The 18833-nt window shown below is 38.5% G+C and overlaps 1 long non-coding RNA gene across 1 annotated transcript in view; it reads right to left on the reverse strand.

Moving 5' to 3' along the window:
• Positions 1 to 1978: 1978 nt before the first annotated feature.
• Positions 1979 to 18833, reverse strand: part of LOC144577393 (uncharacterized) — a 163972-nt gene continuing 147117 nt past the window's right edge. Inside the window, exon 5 of the long non-coding RNA XR_013521160.1 lies at positions 1979 to 4885. This is a non-coding gene — a long non-coding RNA (uncharacterized LOC144577393). The remainder of the gene's footprint in view (positions 4886 to 18833) is intronic.

Genomic DNA, 18833 nt, shown 5'->3' on the forward strand with positions numbered 1-18833 from the left:
AAACCCAACACTCCCAAAAAGGAAACAAGTCCATCCCTTACCGCTAGAATATCAAAATACTTGATATTCCATCACTGAAAATTCAATTTCTCTAACATATTATCAACACCCTAGGGCAAGCTTAGCTCTTATCATTGCATATCCATATTTCATGATGCGTAACACAGACTGGGTGATCAAAAAGTACTGGATAACCATTGGAAAAGGGTTTATCTCTAGAAATTCCAAGTTTAAATTCCAACAAGATTGCAAGATATGTTGAGGTTTTGTGTATCATTGACTCTAAATGGTTATCTACCATAGTGGATGCTACAGTGCAACGCTCAGACCCCCACACTTGAGAACCAAAGCACACATTTCCATGGCTACAGGAATGTTGAGTACCAGTGGTCCAGACCTTTCACTAAGTCCCTTCTTAGACTTGTCCTCAGCTAAAAAGAACCACCTCACCCAAAATCATATCTTCCCCCGCAACCCACACAGGGGTATAAAGGCCCAGATTTCACATCTTGATTTGGGCCTATTCTAAAGGGCAGTGCCTGCTCCAGAGGTCTCTGTGGGACCATCTGTTTCTGTTACAACTTCACTGGAGTTCAACTTCTCTTTCTACACAATCCTGCCTCCTTCACACTCCAATTGGTGTTGATCCCTAGATCATTCTCAGTAAACTTCCAGCATATAAAATGTTCATCTCAGGGCCAGTTTCCTGAGAACCCTCATCTGTGTTACCTACTCTTCTAGTAAATACAGTCAGCTCTAATACTTCAATTTTCAAAGAGCTTGAGATGGTGCAAAGGACACATGTCCATTTCAAAGAGTGAGCTCAAGTAAGAAACCATATTGGGAAACCAGGCCTGCCTTTTGTGCCATTAGGAATCTAATAGCTATACAAGGAAGATGGTAATTATGGTCATGCTTTTATGAGAAAGCTTAGCTTTTATCAAACCTCTCAGGCTTTTTCCTCTCATGACATGTTAAGAAGACATCCAAGTTCTGAATTTTCTTGCTGTATTTTATCAGGACAGTGTGAAAATGTAATTGCTGATCAATAAGAACTAGGTTTGTGGTATTTTTTCACACTGCCTCTTTGAGTCACAGGAATGTAACTGTGAAGCTGCTGGTATATTTTCCAAGCTGAGTTATTTGGCCTACATAACTTTACACATCAAGTAAGTGTCAAAATTGATGGGAGCAGAATCATTTTTATTGCACCCTGAGAAAAACTATTAATTTTAAAAAATAGCTTACTAAATGTCACTTATTGCATTGATTTTAATCTATAACAAGTATATACATAAATTATACTTATTTAATTACATTTAAAAAGCATCAACACATTTCTTTAAGATAAATGGCACCACCTGGAAAATACCTTATGTCAAGGAACTACTGAACAGCGAACTTCACTATTTGTGAAGGCAACATACCTGGGATTCACTACCTTTAGTTCATTCATTTAACAAACATCATTTGAGCCTACTTTGTGTATTAAAACTCTGGGGCCAGGTGCGGTGGCTCAAGCCTGTAATCCCAGAACTTTGGGAGGCCGAGGTGGGTGGATAACTAGGTCAAGAGATCGAGACCATCCTGGTCAACATGGTGAAACCCCGTGTCTACTAAAAATACAAAAAATTAGCTGGGCATGGTGATGCGTGCCTATAATCCCAGCTACTCGGGAGGCTGAGGAGGAGAATTGCCTGAACCCAGGAGGCGGAGATTGCGGTGAGCTGAGATCACGCCATTGCACTCCAGCCTGGGTAACAAGAGCAAAACTCCGTCTCAAAAAAAAAAAAAAAAAAAAAAAATTCTGTACTATTCCAAAAATATAAACAAAATGGAAATCATGTTTACTTTCACTTTCAAAGCATTTTACCTGACAGAGTTTGCTATTCCTGTCAGTCTGCTCAACAGTTTCAATCACGAAGTAATTACAAACCGGAAAGAAAGATGAACAAATCAAGCTTGGTGGGCTGTCCATCTTTCATGACTTTTAAAAATTCTTAATGAGAACCAAATCATCACTAGCTCTGGAACTTTATTCTCTCTCTAAAATCTTAAAGGGTCATTTAGACCCTCCTTCAATCTTCTTAGAAGATTTAAAAAATCAGGTAGGAAAACATATTTTTAACTTCACAGCCCTGATTGAATATTTTTAGCAGAATCAAGTCTGGGTTCCAGCAAGGCAATTTAATGGTCTCCATGGTATATTAAAAAAAAATGTAGAGTTCTTTTTTAAATAGTACAGTGCACTAAAAAATAAAAATTGTTCCCATGCTTGATGTAGTAGAAGATGCAAACACTTTGATTACACTAAGTCACTATCTTCTTCATCTCTCTACACAAATAAAATGTCAAGGAAAGAAATATATTTTATCATGAACAAAATGAAGATTTTATTTCCATAAAATATGAATAAATGTCAATTTAACTGGACAGTGCTGCTGAAACTTAGCCCAATATTTAATAGAGAAATATGATCAGATAAGTTAATATGGAGGAAAACGCTTTTTAAACCCAAAGAATTAGCAAAGATATATTATTTTTACTAATCAGCTATGTGACTAATTTATGTAGTACCAAATAAGAGACTTTAAATTTTGGCTAGCACTGCAAAACCCATCCTGTAAAATCCTGCATGCTTGAATCTGAAAATGATCGATGCTGACAAATTATAGGTTCTTCCTGAATATTCTTCCAAGAGTGACATATTTTCAAAACAAGTAGGAAGCAGCCAGCTTGGAAGATGACAAAAACACATAATGTGTGCTGTTAATTGCTGACATTTATATAGAGTTGACACCAGATATCACTTATGATAGCAATTGCTAATAGCAATTTGCATATGCAGAGCCCATAATGAAATTTTGCTAAATTCATTTTTTTATTTATTTTCAACCCTCATGCTAATGTTCCTTTTATTAATGTGAAGTATAGAACAAGGCTTCCCGACATTTTTTATCACACACATAAAAGCTGATAATGTTTGTACCAGTTCCCAGAAAACTGACATTTAGGCACATACCTAAAACCAAAGTGGAGTACTATCTTAACATGGTCAGTTTTGTAGAGATCACCTGTTCTATAGTTCTATAATGCAGCAAACCATGCCAAGCAAAGAATAAGTCCTAAATTTTTATATTTAATGTAAAATGTTATTTAAAAAATTATCTTAAAGTTATTTTCACATTTGTATTGAGTTAATTACAATGAACTATATGTAACACATGGTTCATTGCCTTCAGTTCTCCCCGTCCATAACACAATACTGCTACTACATTGTTTTGTTAGGAAACACAGGTGGCATTCTTGCCAGAAAAATCTGGAAGGCAGGAGTAACAAGCTGGTTAACCACTTTGGCTATTGCAAAATGAAGATCTGTTACTTAATCTAAAAATAAACTGCCCTTTTTTCCCCACAGTGGAGTCCAAGAGCATGAGAGGATTTCCTGTGGACTGAATATGGACCATTCGGAAAAACAAGCTGAAGCTGTTTGAAATCCTTTTTTTTTTTTTGAGACGGAGTTTCGCTCTTGTTACCCAGGCTGGAGTGCAATGGCGCAATCTCAGCTAACCGCAACCTCCGCCTCCTGGCTTCAGGCAATTCTCCTGACTCAGCCTCCCGAGTAGCTGGGATTACAGGCATGCGCCACCATGCCCAGCTAATTTTTTGTATTTTTAGTAGAGACGGGGCTTCACCATGTTGACCAGGATGGTCCCGATCTCCGCCTCGGCCTCCCAAAGTCCTGGGATTACAGGCTTGAGCCACCGTGCCCGGCCTGCTGTTTGAAATCTTACCCAAGGAAATCCTACCCAGAAAAAAAGGACAAGAAGACACCAACAGAGATCTTGAAGAAAGGGACCACGTGAGAATTAGGGGCTGAGGGGGTGGTCTCTTCCAGCATCCCAGGGCTAGAAGAACCCTCAGGGAGGCTCAAATAGCCCACAAAAGTGTCCACAGGGTAAGGGCATCTGTAAATGCCTGCCAGGACCAAAGAGCACACCACCACCCTGCGTCACTGCTGAATCAAATTAGAACATCTGGGACTTTCCCCTCCCCACCAGCTCCACAGCTGGCAAATCGTAGAGGCTGGGAGGTAGAAATGAAGCTTCTTATCCCCAATCCTCAGCAGCAGCCTTAGGTTCTTGAAGCAGTGATGGGAGATCTGACATTAAGTCACGTTAAGAATTTTGATCATGATTGAACATCAGACATTCTGTAGTCTGAGTCGACTATCTGTAGCTTAAAGTGATGTTACGGCTACTACCTAAAAATCACCAGAAAAGTCCTGAGACCTGCCTAGGTTTCATCCTGGGGAAGGAATTATACTTACCCCCAGTGAGTATACATTAAAAGAGCATGAGGGATAAAAAATTAACTTGTGCTTACTCAAGTTATAGATTATACAGAAATTTGCTTAAAACAGAACATCTGGCTGGGCACAGTGGCTCACGTCTGTAATCCTAGCACTTTGGGAGGCCGAGGAGGGCAGATCACAAGGTTAGGAGTTCAAGACCAACCTGACCAACATGGTGAAAACCCATCTCTACTAAAAATACAAAAAAAATTAGCCGAGCATGGTGGCAAGTCCCTGTAATCCCAGCTACTCAAGTGGCTGAGGCAAGAGAATCGCTTGAACCAAGGAGGTGAAGGTTGCGGTGAGCCAAGATTGCGCCATTGCACTCTAGCCTGAGCAACAAGAGTGAAACTCAGTTTTTTTAAAAAAAAAGAAAGAAAGAAAGAAAGAAAAACAGAACATCTGTAAATTTACTGCCTTTTCATGTTTACCTTAAACTTTATGAACTTGCTCCGAGCTGCCTACCAAAAATCTGGCCTTTTTATAAGAGGAATCCAAGCCTCAAAGTCTTCTGAGAATGTAATTGACCATCTGGAAGAAACAAAAATAAAATCAGAGTCTATATGAGATAAGAGAATCTTCAGGCAAACTCAGGACCTACAGTCAACTTTTTTAAAAAGTGTGGGATTTAAGTTATCAGAGAACATATAAACTAGAAAAAAAAAGCTACACTTCTCATGAAAATCAGAAAATTATTTCAAGCTATCAAAATTATGACCTAAAAATATTGCAAATAGAAAAAATGGTTGTTAGTGCAATGACACTTCTAATTTTTCTTACCTGCAAAATTTCTTTCTTTTGAAATTTCATAAGTTCCTTGCTGTCAAGTAAAGACTAATTTAGTAAAGATGCTAAAATAATATGAAGTTTTCTATTCAGGTTTTCAAAAGGCTTTTTTATTTTGGCTTTATATAAAATGAATTTTTGGAGAGAAATCTGAGGTTTTATAGGAGTGACTTTTTCTTCATCTACAATGGTATTGACTGACCAATTGGCTTAAGAAAACATGGATAAGTTAGTATGAAACAAAAAGAAAATCAAGCAGAGACAAATAATGATGTAGACTATTTTCAAAGCAAACTTGTACTTTTAAAAAATCACTTATTTTTAATTATGATAAAATACAAATAACATAAACTTTACTATTTTAATGTTTTGTAAAACATTCTTAGAGACACCATCTCTCTCTGTCACCCAGGCTGGATGCAGTGGGAAGATCATAGCTCACTGAAGCCTTGACCTCCTGGGATCAAGCAATCCTCCTGCAGCAGCTTCCCAAGTGGCCAGAACTGCAGACACAGGGTACCATAACCAGCTAATTTTTTCTATTTTTTTGTAGAGATTGAGCGTCGCCCTGTTGCCCAGATTGGTCTCAAACTCCTGAGCTCAAGTTATCCTCCCAACTCAGTCCCAAAATGTTGGGATTACAGGCATGAGTTACTGCACCCTCCCCTATTTTAACCATTTTAAGTATACATTTCAGTGGCATTAAGTACATTCACATTGTTGTACAACCAATATCACCATCCATCCACAAAACAATTTTCACCTTGCAAATCTCAAATTCTGTACCCATTAAACAATATCTCCCCCATTCCTCCCTCCCCTTAACTCCTGGCACTTACCATTCACTCTCTGTCTCTATGAATTTGACTATTCTAAGTACCTCATATGAGTGAAATCATATAGTATTTGTCCTTTTGTGTCTGACTTATTTTGTTTAGCATGACGTCCTCAAGGTTTATTCATATGACAGAATGTGCCCAAATTTTCATCCTTTTTAAGGCTGAATAGTAGTCCACTATGATTGTATACTATAGTTTGCTTATTCATTTATCCATCATGAACACTTAAGTTGCTTCCACTTTTTGGACTACTGTAAATAATGCTGCTAAGAACATGAGTTTACATATATCTATTCAAAAATCTGCTTTCAATTATTTGGGATATATACCCAGAAGTGAAATTGCTAGATCATATGGTAATTCTATTTTTATTTTTGAGGAGTTGCCATATTGTTTTCCATGGCAACTACACTATTTTACTGCCCACTAGCAGTGCACAAGGGTTGCAATTTCTCTACATCCTCACCAATACTTGTTTTCTGTTTCTTTTTCTTTAATAATAGCTATCCTAACGAGTGTGAAGTGATACTGCATTATGGCTTCGATTCATATTTCCCTAAAGATTTCCTACTGATGTTAAGGATATTTTTATGTGCTCATTGGCCACCCGTACATCATCTTTGGAGAAATGTCAACTTAAGTCCATAAACCAAACTTGTACTTTATTCTTTGCTGACTCTACAAATGATATCATATTAATGTTTTTAAAAATTGATGTTTTCAGCAATCACCACATCTAGTAGTATAAAATGGTTCAAATTTCAGATCCTTTTTATACTTTTTAATGTTTTGTAGTAGCAGTATGCAAGCCTCCTTACAAAGAAAAAAATACCAACCTACTTTGGGATCCTGTTCAGCTCTGTGCTTGGAGATCTACACAATCACACAGATAACTTAGTGTAGAAGGCACCCTATCGTGTCAGATGATAAAGAGCTACACTGTCCAATATAATAGTTTTAAACCTCATATAATTATTGAGCACTTAGAATATGGCTAATCTCAATTCAGATGTTTTATAAGTGTAAAATTTACATCAGATTTCAAAGATTTGGTGATATGGCTTGGCTGTGTTCTCACCCAAATCTCATCTTGAACTATAATCCCCATGATCCCCACATGTGTGGGAGGGACCTGATAGGAGGTAACTGAATCATGGGGGTGGTTTCCCCATGCTGTTCTCATGGTAGTGAGTGAGTTCACTTGAGATCTGATAGTTTTATTAAGCATCTGGCATTTCCCCTGCTGGCTCTCTCTCCTGTCATCCTGTGAAGAGATGCCTTCCACCATAATAGTAAGTTTTCTGAGGCCTTCCCAGCCATGTGGAACTGTGAATCAATTAAACCTTTTTTCTTTATAAATTACCCAATCTGGGGTATTTCTTAATGAAATCATTAAAATAACACACTTAGTGTTTTATAAGTAATATGAAATATTTCAGTAGTTTTTAATTGCTATGTTAAAATAATATTTTAGATATACTGAGTTTGATAAAACATATAATTAAATTTAATCTCACCTGTTTCTTTTTACCATTTTAATGTGGCTATTGGAAAATTTTAAATGACATATGTGGCTCTGCTTTATGGCTCACCTTCTATTTCTGCTGGACTGTAGATATAAGTAATTATGACTAAGTAGGCCACTTCCATAATAGTGGATATACAAGTAAACTCAGAACTAGAAAATCTTCCATGTCATTCAAATTGTTTTTCAAAAACTAATTCTTTTCATTATTAGTAAATTATAAATATTGTGCAGAATTATCTAGGTGAATGCCATTATTCTATACTCAAATTTCTTAGTATAAACACTGCCTCTTGCATTTAAGTTTACCTCATGGGAATTTCTATGCCTGTTCAGAAGTAAATTGTTTCTGCCACTATACTAAACTCTTTTTAATATAGTGACAAAAGGGCAAAAAAGAGATAAACTCCATCAAGACCCTTTTTAAAATATAATTTCAACTTTTATTTTAGATTCAGAGAACACATGTGCAGGTTTGTTACATGGGTATATTGTGTAAGGTTTGGGATATCAATGATCCCATCACCCAGGTAGTAAGCTTAGTACCCAACAGGTAATTTTTCAACCCTCCTCCCTTTCGCCCCTCCAGTAGTCCCTAGAGTCTGCTGCTCTCAGCTTTATGTCCATGTGTACCCAGTGCTTAGCTCCCCCTTATAAGTAAGAACATGCAGTATTTGATTTTTTCTTCCTGAATTAATTCATTTAAAATGATGGCCTTCAGTTGTATCCATATTCCTGAAAATGACATGATTTATTTCTTTTTATAGCTGCATAGTATTCTAAGATACATATGTATTACATTTTCTTTATCCAGTCTACCATGGATGGGCATCTGGGTTGATTCCATGTCTTTACTATTGTGAATAATGCTGTAATGAACACACTAGTGCATGTGTCTTTTTGGTAGAATGAGTTATTTTCCTTTGGGTACATATCCAATAAAGGGATCACTGAGTTGAAAAGGAGCTCTGCTTTAAGTTCTTTTCAAAATCTCCAAATTGCTTTCCATAGTGGCTGGAATAATTTGCATTTCCACCAACAGTGTATAATCATTCTTCTTTCTCTGGAGCCTCACCAGCATCTGGTTGCTGGTTTTTTTTCCTAACTTTTTAATAATAGCCATTCTGACTAGTATGAGATGGCATTTCATTGTGATTTTGATTTGCACTTCTCTGATTCGTGACGATGAGCATTTTTTCCTATATTTGTTGTCTGCCCTTTTATAATTAATTCATTCATAAGGGTAGAGTCCTCACGACCTAAACACCTACCAAAAAGCCCCATCTCCCAACACTATTGCACTGCAGATAAAGCTTCCAATACAGGGATTTTGGAGGACACATTCAGATCATAGCAGTGAAGGACACAAAGGAGTGCTAAGATTATTAATTTTTTTAAAGATTTTTTTTAATTGGAGCAAATCAGTCATGGTTAAATATATGTGACAAAAAATATTTTGTCAGTATTCTGTGAAATATTTTCTAATTCTATTGATATAAAATCAAACTTACATTGGTAAATTCTCTTTTCCTTCTAACTTATAAGAGCAAGTTATTGGTAAGAAATAAAAATAATTACAAGCTACACTTTTTCAGTCAGACTGGTAATACATTTTCTTTCAGCCTATTATCTGGGAATGTTTTGAAATCTTCAAACCCAACATTAACTAGATTTGTCTTTAAGACATAGTTTGCAAACAACAATCAATTTTTGATTTGGGGAAGTTTCTCTAAACTTTCTTCTCATTCAAAATATCTGCTTCTGTCATAGCCTTCTTTCACTGCTTTCTGCAATAATAAGATCACCCTATAAGCTCCATGAACTGAAAATTAATGTATTTTTGAGGTAATCCTCCCTGGTCCCAGGTTTCTAATTAAAACATGGTACTCTGGTGTGCCTCTTGTTCATAATCAGAGAACTACGAATTTATTGACAAAGGCTTTCCATTCCCAGCACCCCCTGAACCTCCCACACACAATTAAAATAAACAAATAATTTTTTAAGCTGTGGGAGGCATGATGTTTTGAAAGCGTTTAAAAGAACTGTAAATGTTCATGCATGCCAGTACCAACACACTTTACACCTCTTTGCTTTGTATTGTGACAGCACCTTTCACCAGTGAATCTGAAATTCTGTAGACATTCACACTTCACCTCACCAGTACACACTGACTTTGTGAGATCTCACATTTCCTACTCAATTGCTGCTCAACCAGTCTCTCCATTTTACTCCCTTCACCTTCCTCTCCTTTTACCTACTTCAAAGTCAGTGTGCCTGAGCCTGAGCCTGAGTCATAGCATAACAGAGAAGCATCTCTCCTCAGCTGGAACAATCTGAATCTAAGACAATGTTTATAAGTTCAAAATTTATGGAACTGTGAATGTTTTCGATTATCTGCATTATAAAATCTATCCTACGTCAAATAAGTAAATAGATTATATAATCAGCTGCTGATGTATTTATTTCATTGTTATATTGGCATCATGAAGCTCTTTCAAATCCTTCTTCAGTGGTTCCACCAAATCATAATATCAGGTACACATCTGAACTTACAAACAATTCAAAAAGAAAATATATCAAAAAATCCTTGTGGTTCCATACATTAAAAAAGAATAAACACATAGCTCTTTGTACATGAGACTGCCTTCCTAACCAACACTTAGGAAAAGTAGATGAGCTACTTTAATTATCCAAAAAATTCCTTTTTAAATGTGATTGCTATATTTGAAAGAAAAAAATAACAATTTACAGATATTAGTACTCCAAATACAATGTTTTGTGTAAACAGATAGTTTTTCTGTTTGTGAATTAACCAGGCTGGTTTTTAAATTGTAGTCTACAGATCAGAAGTGATCAGTGAGAACCCCTCTGTCTGCATGTAGTACTGCCACTGGGAAGAAATCAGTTATCATGAATATTCACTGGACACTACCAAGTGCTACACCAGACTGAGATCGAGAAGGAGAAAGAGAAATGGTCCATCAAATTAGAAGAAAAGCCATTTTCAGGGGGAGGACTCAAGCTGGTGCTGTGAGAACAACCCAGGATTGAAGTTCTCGTTGAATCCACAAAGAGGTGAGTCAGAGCTGCATTTCCATACTGATCTTTGGTGCCCACAGAACGGGGAAATTCCCAAGCATAAAGGAGATGCGGGATGCCAGGAAGAAGTACTGCCTGGTGAAGCCGGCAGCCAGGGTGGTGGCGGCCAGCCCTACCCAGCGCTCCCCACAGGGCGCGCTTGTCCAGGTGCCCTGTTGAACCGGCAACCTGAGACTTGAGAGGGCTGGACTTGAGACTGAACGGGACTTGGACAGTGGGCCAGCCCAGGGGATTGAAGGGACAGAGCGTTTGGGGTAGCCCAGTGGGATGGACAAAACCACGATCCAACCGCTCCCCGTGCAGACGGTCCCTGAGATGCTCTGTGGGGGAGGGGCATCCACCATTACTGAGGCAACCCGCCCCGACTGAGACACACGCCCACTGCTGACGCAGCCTGCAGTTGCCGAGGCAACCCGCCCCTACTGAGATACACGCCCACTGCTGATGCAGCCTGCCATTGCCGAGGCAACCCACTACAACACAGAGACTCCGCTGAAGGGCGTAGCCCATGGCGGAGACCACAGCAACAGGGCGAACCACACAACAGCAGGGCGGAGCCTCGGCAGACAAACAGTGACTAGACTGCCTCCTAGCTGGGCAGGACACCACAACGAACATCCAAAAATAAAGCCCAAACCCCCCAAGACAGAGCATTTGAGAAAAAAAGGGTTTTTTTAATGAGCTCTGTTGCAGCAGAATCAAACATAGCAGCCTAACAGCCCTGAATGAACAATAGAGCTCACAGCTCAGCAATTGAGCTCCTATAAAGTACAGACTGTCTCCTCAAGCAGCTCCCTGACCCCTCTATATCCAAAAGACTGACATTTGGCAGGCATCAGCCTGGGACAAAGATAGCAGAAAAAGAAACTGGTAGCATCCCTCACTGTTCCGCAGCTGCTATAGGTGCACCCCAGACAAGCAGGGCCTGGAGTGGACCTCAGCAGTCGTACAGCAAAGGGGCTAGACTGGTAGAAGGAAAACCAAGTAACAGAAATACTTCATCATCAACATTCTGGGTGTCCACTAAGAGACCCAATTGAAAAGTCAGCAACTACGCAGACGACAAGTGGATAAATCCACAAAGATGGAAAGAAACCAGCGCAAAAAGGAGGAAAACACCCAAAACCACAACACCTCGCCTCCTAGAAAGGACCAAAACTCCTCACCAGCAATAGAACAAAGCTGGACGGAGAATGACCATGAAGAAATGACGGAATTAGACTTCAGAAGGTGGATAATGAGAAACTTTTGTGAGCTAAAAGAACATGTTTTAAATCAATGCAAAGAAACTAAGGAACTTGAAAAAAGATATGAAAAAGACTTGAGGAAATGATAACAAGAATGGATAACTTAGAGAGGAATATGAATGAATTAAAGGAGCTGAAAAACACAATACGAGAACTTCGTGAAGCATGCACAAGTTTCAATAGCCGAATTGACCAAGCAGAAGAAAGAATATCTGAAGTCGAAGACCAACTCAATGAAATAAAACGAGAAACCAAGATTAGAGAAAAAAGCGCAAAAAGGAATGAACAAAGTCTCCAAGATATGTGGGACTATGCGAAAAGACCTAACCTACATTTGATAGGTGTACCAGAAGGGGACGAAGAGAATGAATCCAAGCTGGAAAATACTCTTCAGGACATCATCCAGGAAAATTTCCCCCACCTAGCAAGACAGGCCAACACTCAAATGCAGGAAATACAGAGAACACCACAAAGATATTCCGCAAGAAGAGCAACTCCAAGGCACATAATCGTCAGATTCAACAAGGTTGAAATAAAGGAGAAAATACTAAGGGCAGCCAAAGAGAAAGGTCGGGTCACCCACAAAGGGAAGCCCATCAGACTCACAGCAGATCTCTCGGCAGAAACACTACAAGCCAGAAGAGAGTGGGGGCCAATATTCAACATTCTCAAAGAAAAGAACTTTCAACCGATAATTTCATATCCAGCCAAACTGAGCTTCAGAAGTGAAGGAAAAATAAAATCCTTTGCGAACAAGCAAGTACTCAGAGATTTTGTCACCACCAGGCCTGCTTTACAAGAGCTCCTAAAAGAGGCACTACACATAGAAAGGAACAACCAGTACCAGCCATTCCAAAATCACACTAAATGCTAAAGAGCATCAACATAATGAAGAATCTACAACAACTAACAGGCAAAACAGCCACTTAGCATCAAAATGGCAGTATCAAATTCACACATAACAATACTAACCCTAAATGTAAATGGACTAAATGCACTAATCAAATGACACAGACTGGCAAATTGGATAAAAATCCAAAACCCATCAGTGTGCTACATCCAGGAAACCCATCTCACATGCAACGATACACAAAGGCTCAAAATAAAGGTATGGAGGAAGATTTACCAAGCAAATGAAGAGCAAAAAAAAAAAGCAGGAGTTGCAATTCTCCTCTCTGATAAAATAGACTTTAAAGCAACAAAGATCAAAAGAGACAAAGAAGGCCATTACATAATGGTAAAAGGATCGATACAATAAGAAGAGCTAACGATCCTAAACATAAATGGACCCAATGCAGGAGCACCCAGATACATAAGGCAAGTTCTTAATGACTTACAAAGAGACTTAGATTCCCACACAATAATAGTGGGAGACTTTAACACTCCACTGTCAATATTAGACAGATCAACCAGACAGAAAATCAACAAGGATATCCAGGGCTTGAACTCAGACCTGGAACAAGCAAACCTGATAGACATTTACAGAACTCTCCATCCCAAATCCACAGAATACACATTCGTCTCAGCACCACATCACACCTACTCTAAAACTGACCACATAATTGGAAGTAAAGCACTGCTCAGCAAATGCAAAACAACTGAAATCATAACAAACAGCCTCTCAGACCATAGTACAATCAAGTTAGAACTCAGAATTCAGAAACCGACCCAGAACCGCACAGCTTCATGGAAACTGAACAACTGGCTCTTGAATATTGACTGGGTAAACAATGAAATGAAGACACAAATAAAGAAGTTCTTCGAAACCAATGAGAACGAAGACACAACATGCCAGAATCTCTGGGACACATTTAAAGCAGTCTCTAGAGGAAAATATATAGCAATAAGTGCCCATATGAGGAGAATGGAGAGATCCAAAATTGACACCCTATCGTCAAAATTGAAAGAGCTAGAGGAGCAAGATCAAAAAACTCAAAACCCAGCAGAAGACAAGAAATAACTAAGATCAGAGCTGAACTGAAGGAGATTGACACAAGAAAAACCCTTCAAAAAATCAATAAATCCAAAAGCTGGTTTTTTGAAAAGATCAACAAAATAGACAGACCACTAGCCAGATTGATTAAAAATAAAACAGAGAACAACCAAATAGATGCAATAAAAAATGATAAAGGGGAAATCACTACAGATTCCACAGAAATTCAAACCATCATCAGAGAATATTACAAACAACTCTATGCACATAAACTAGTAAACCTGGAAGAAATGGATAAATTCCTGGACTCCTGTGTCCTCCCAAGCCTAAAACAGGAGGAAGCTGAAACTATGAATAGACTAATAACAAGGTCAGAAGTCGAGACAGCAATTAAGAGCCTACCACACAAAAAAGCCCAGGTCCAGACTGGTTCACAGCCTAATTCTACCAGACACACAAAGAGGAGCTGGTGCCATTCCTTCTAAAACTATTCCAAACAATCCAAAAAGAGGGAATCCTTCCCAAATCATTTAACCAGACCAACATCATCCTGATACCAAAACCCAGCAGAGACCCAACAAGAAAAGAAAACTTCAGGCCAATATCCACAATGAACATAGATGCAAAAGTCTTCAATAAAATATTGGCAAGCCGATTGCAACAGCAAATCAAAAAACTTATTCATCATGATCAAGTAGGGATGCAAGGCTGGTTCAACATACGCAAGTCTATCAACGTAATTCACCACATAAACAGAACCAAAAACGAAAACCACATGATTATCTCAATTGATGCAGAGAAGGCATTTGACAAAATACAACAGCCCTTTATGCTAAAAACCCTCAATAAACTCGGTATCGATGGAATATATCTCAAAGTAATAAAAGCTATTTATGACAAACCAACAGCCAATATCATACTGAATGGGCAAAAACTGGAAGCATTCCCTTTGAAATCTGGCACTAGACAAGGATGCCCTCTTTCACCACTCCTATTCAATATAGTTCTGGAAGTTCTAGCCAGAGCAATCAGGCAAGAAAAAGAAATAAAGGGTATTCAAATAGGAAAGGTGGAAGCCAAATTGTCTCTATTTGCAGACGACATGATAGTATACCTAGAAGACCCCATCACCTCAGCCCAAAAACTCCTGAAACTGATAAGCAACTTCAGCAAAGTCTCAGGATATAAAATCAATGTGCAAAAATCACAAGCATTCGTCTACACCAATAACAGACTTAAAGAAAGCCAAATCAAGAATGAACTGCCATTCACAATTGCTACAAAAAGAATAAAATACCTTGGAATACAACAAGGAACGTAAGGGACCTCTTCAAGGAAAACTACAAACCACTGCTCAACGAAATCAGGGAGGACACAAACAGATGGAGAAACATTCCATGTTCATGGTTAGGAAGAATTAATATCGTGAAAATGGCTATACTGCCCAAAGTAATTTACAGAATCAACGCTATCCCCATCAAGCTACCACTGACTTTCTTCACAGAACTGGAAAAAACCACCATGAACTTCATATGGAACCAAAAGAGAGCCCGCATAGCCAAGTCAATTCTAAGCAAAAAGAACACAGCGGGGGGCATCACACTACCGGATTTCAAACTATACTACAAGGCTACAGTAATCAAAACAGCATGGTACTGGTACCAAAACAGAGATATAGACCAATGGAACAGAACAGAGCCACCAGAGGCAACACAACATATCTACAACTATACAATCTTTGATAAACCTGACAAAAACAAGCAATGGGGAAAGGACTGCCTGTTTAACAAATGGTGTTGGGAAAACTGGCTAGCCATGTGCAGAAAGCAGAAACTGGACCCCTTCCTGACACCTTACACTAAAATTAACTCCAGATGGATTAAAGACTTAAACATAAGACCTGGCACCATAAAAACCCTAGAAGGAAATCTAGGCAAAACTATCCAGGACATAGGAGTAGGCAAGGACTTCATGAACAAAACACCAAAAGCATTGGCAACAAAAGCCAAAATAGACAAATGGGACCTAATGAAACTCCAAGCTTCTGCACGGCAAAAGAAACAGTCACTAGAGTGAATCAGCAACCAACAAAATGGGAAAAAATTTTTGCAGTTTACCCATCTGACAAAGGGCTGATATCCAGAATTTACAAAGAACTCAAACAGATTTACAGGAAAAAAACAAACAAGCCCATTCAAAAGTGGGCAAAGGATATGAACAGACACTTTATGAAAGAAGACATATATGAGGCCAACAATCCTATGAAAAAATGCTCATCGTCACTGGTCATCAGAGAGATGCAAATCAAAACCACATTGGGATACCATCTCACGCCAGTTAGAATGGCGATCATTAAAAAATCTGGAGACAACAGATGCTGGAGAGGATGTGGAGAAAAAGGAACACTTTTACACTGTTGGTGGGAGTGTAAATTAGTCCAACCATTGTGGAAGACAGTGTGGAGATTCCTCAAGGTCTTAGAAATAGAAATTCCATTTGACCCAGCAATCCCATTACTGGGTATATATCCAAAAGACTATAAATCGTTCTACTATAAGGACACATGTACACGAATGTTCATTGCAGCACTGTTTACAATAGCAAAGACCTGGAATCAACCCAAATGCCCATTGATAATAGACTGGATTGGAAAAATGTGGCACATATACACCATGGAATATTATGCAGCAATCAGAAATGATGAGTTTGTGTCGTTTGTAGGGACATGGATGAATCTGGAGAACATCATCCTCAGCAAACTGACACAAGAACAGAAAATGAAACACTGCATATTCTCACTCATAGGCGGGTGATGAAAAATGAGAACACATGGTCACAGGGAGGGGAGTACTAAACACTGGGGTCTATTGGGGGGAAAAGGGGAGGGCCAGTGGGAGGGGGAGGTGGGGAGGGATAACCTGGGGAGAAATGCCAAATGTGGGTGAAGGGGAGAAAGGAAGCAAAACACACTGCCGTGTGTGTACCTACGCAACTGTCTTGCATGCTCTGCTCATGTACCCCAAAACCTAAAATGCAATAAAAATTTTTTAAAAAGAAGAAGAAAAGCCCTTTTCATGATTTAAGAAAAAGAGAACTATTAAGCCTTATGCGCTACAAGATTTTATGTCTTTTATGTCAACCTATGAATATCTTTTCTCCCAAATATTCCAGTTTTATTTTCTCTTTAATAATACAACTTTTAAGTATTAGGGATACATCAGATACTTTGTATTAATCATACTTAGTCAGTTATGGATGCCTGACTTATAAAGGAATAGTTGAAATATCCAAATATTTATGTTAGTAAATCCACTTTAGACTACAAGGAAAAGTTGCTACGTTACTGCTTGTACAATACTGCTCTGTCCACTATTTTCCTGACTTTTTTTAAATTATGTTTTATTGCCTAACTTTCCTGTTTTAAACATTTAGCCAATATCCTTTATGTGCTTTTACCATTGTCAAGTCAAAACCTGAAAATGAGAATATGTTAGTATCTACAGTTCTCTATTTTTGTCTTTAACTTATTAAGCCCCTGTTTTGTGCTATTACATATATTCAGTATCTTACATATACCCTCATTTAAAGAGCATAGCATCATTGTGAAGCAGATACATTAAGGTCTCTGTTTTACAGATGAAGAAATCGAGGTTCAGCAAAGTGACACAACTGGCAAGTGACAGAGATTGGATATGAACTGAGTCAGACTCCAGATTGGACTCAAAAAAGACACTACCTTCATGCTCTACAAAGTGCATGCATTAGAGCCTTTGTCATGCCAGTCTATCAGCAATTGTGTTCCCCCAGCTCAGAGTCTTTCCTCCACACTTCAATCAAATAGAAATCCCTCATTGCAGTTTAGAACAAAGTGGTGTTACTGGCCCAAAGTATTCAGGTTAGCTCTATGGATAGTTCCCACTTAACTAAATCATAACTGATCAGTTGAGAGATGCAGGTGATTCAGAAGATAATTCCTTTTATACTATACTTGGAGGTGAGTGGTAAAAAAATGCCACAGCATGAATAAGGGAAACAAGGGTAAAATGAACATGAACTATATCCATTATAACTATATGAAAAGATAAACTGGCACACGAAGCATCATTGTTATCATGAAAACTATTTACCATCTGAATTTGACCACAGTTAGAAAATCTGCCACCACATAAGCGCCTTGGATAATAAAAACATCTATTTCAAATGTTTTCCTAAGAAGCATTTTAAGAACAAGAAATGAAGAATAAATAAGATTTCAAAATAGAAAAAAATCTAACTACATAAACTGAACACAATGCTGAATATCCTGTCTTTCCTTTAACTTACTTACCTACCACTTTCAATAGATAACAAAAGTGCAGCCAAAAAATCAGTTTAGAAAGGAGAATTACCTGTCCTACTGCATAGAATGATTTAATAGCAAGATACTTTCCTGCAAAGACATTTATGTGTTATCTGGAAGAACTTTTAGCTCTTCATTTTATATTTTACCAGTGACTGATTTACTGTAGGAAAAAGATTCACTCTTTCCTCTTATTCTTAGCAGGAAGTTTCAGCAACATGATTTTTTTAAGAAACAACAAGTCGAGCATGAGTGTTCATGCCTGTAATCCCAGCACTTTGGGAGGCTGAGGTGGGTGAACAACTTGAGCCCAGGAGATCGAGATCAGCCTGGGCAACATGGTGAAACCCTATCTCTACAAAAAAATTAGCTGGGTATGGTGGCACATGCCTGTCATCCCAGCTACTTTGGGAGGCTGAGGTGGGAGGATCACTTGAGCCCAGAGGATCAATGCTACAGTGAGCCATGATTGTGCCACTGCACTACAGCCTGGGTGACAGAGTAAGACCCTGTCTCAAAAAAAAAAGGTTCAGCTGATCAAACAGAAAATCAGTTTCTGTGGTTTCAGCTGCATCTCCCAAAATTACAACATTCACTTTTTGAAAATGCTGCAACTCTTCCTCTTTCTGACCTGGTTCTGCACTTCCTAAGATCTCTGCACCATAATCTTGCTCTAGAGACTACCATCTTCGAAACCTAACTCTCTCTTGT

The sequence above is a fragment of the Callithrix jacchus genome, chromosome 8 (assembly GCF_049354715.1).
Source record: "Callithrix jacchus isolate 240 chromosome 8, calJac240_pri, whole genome shotgun sequence".
Classification (NCBI taxonomy): domain Eukaryota; kingdom Metazoa; phylum Chordata; class Mammalia; order Primates; family Cebidae; genus Callithrix; species Callithrix jacchus.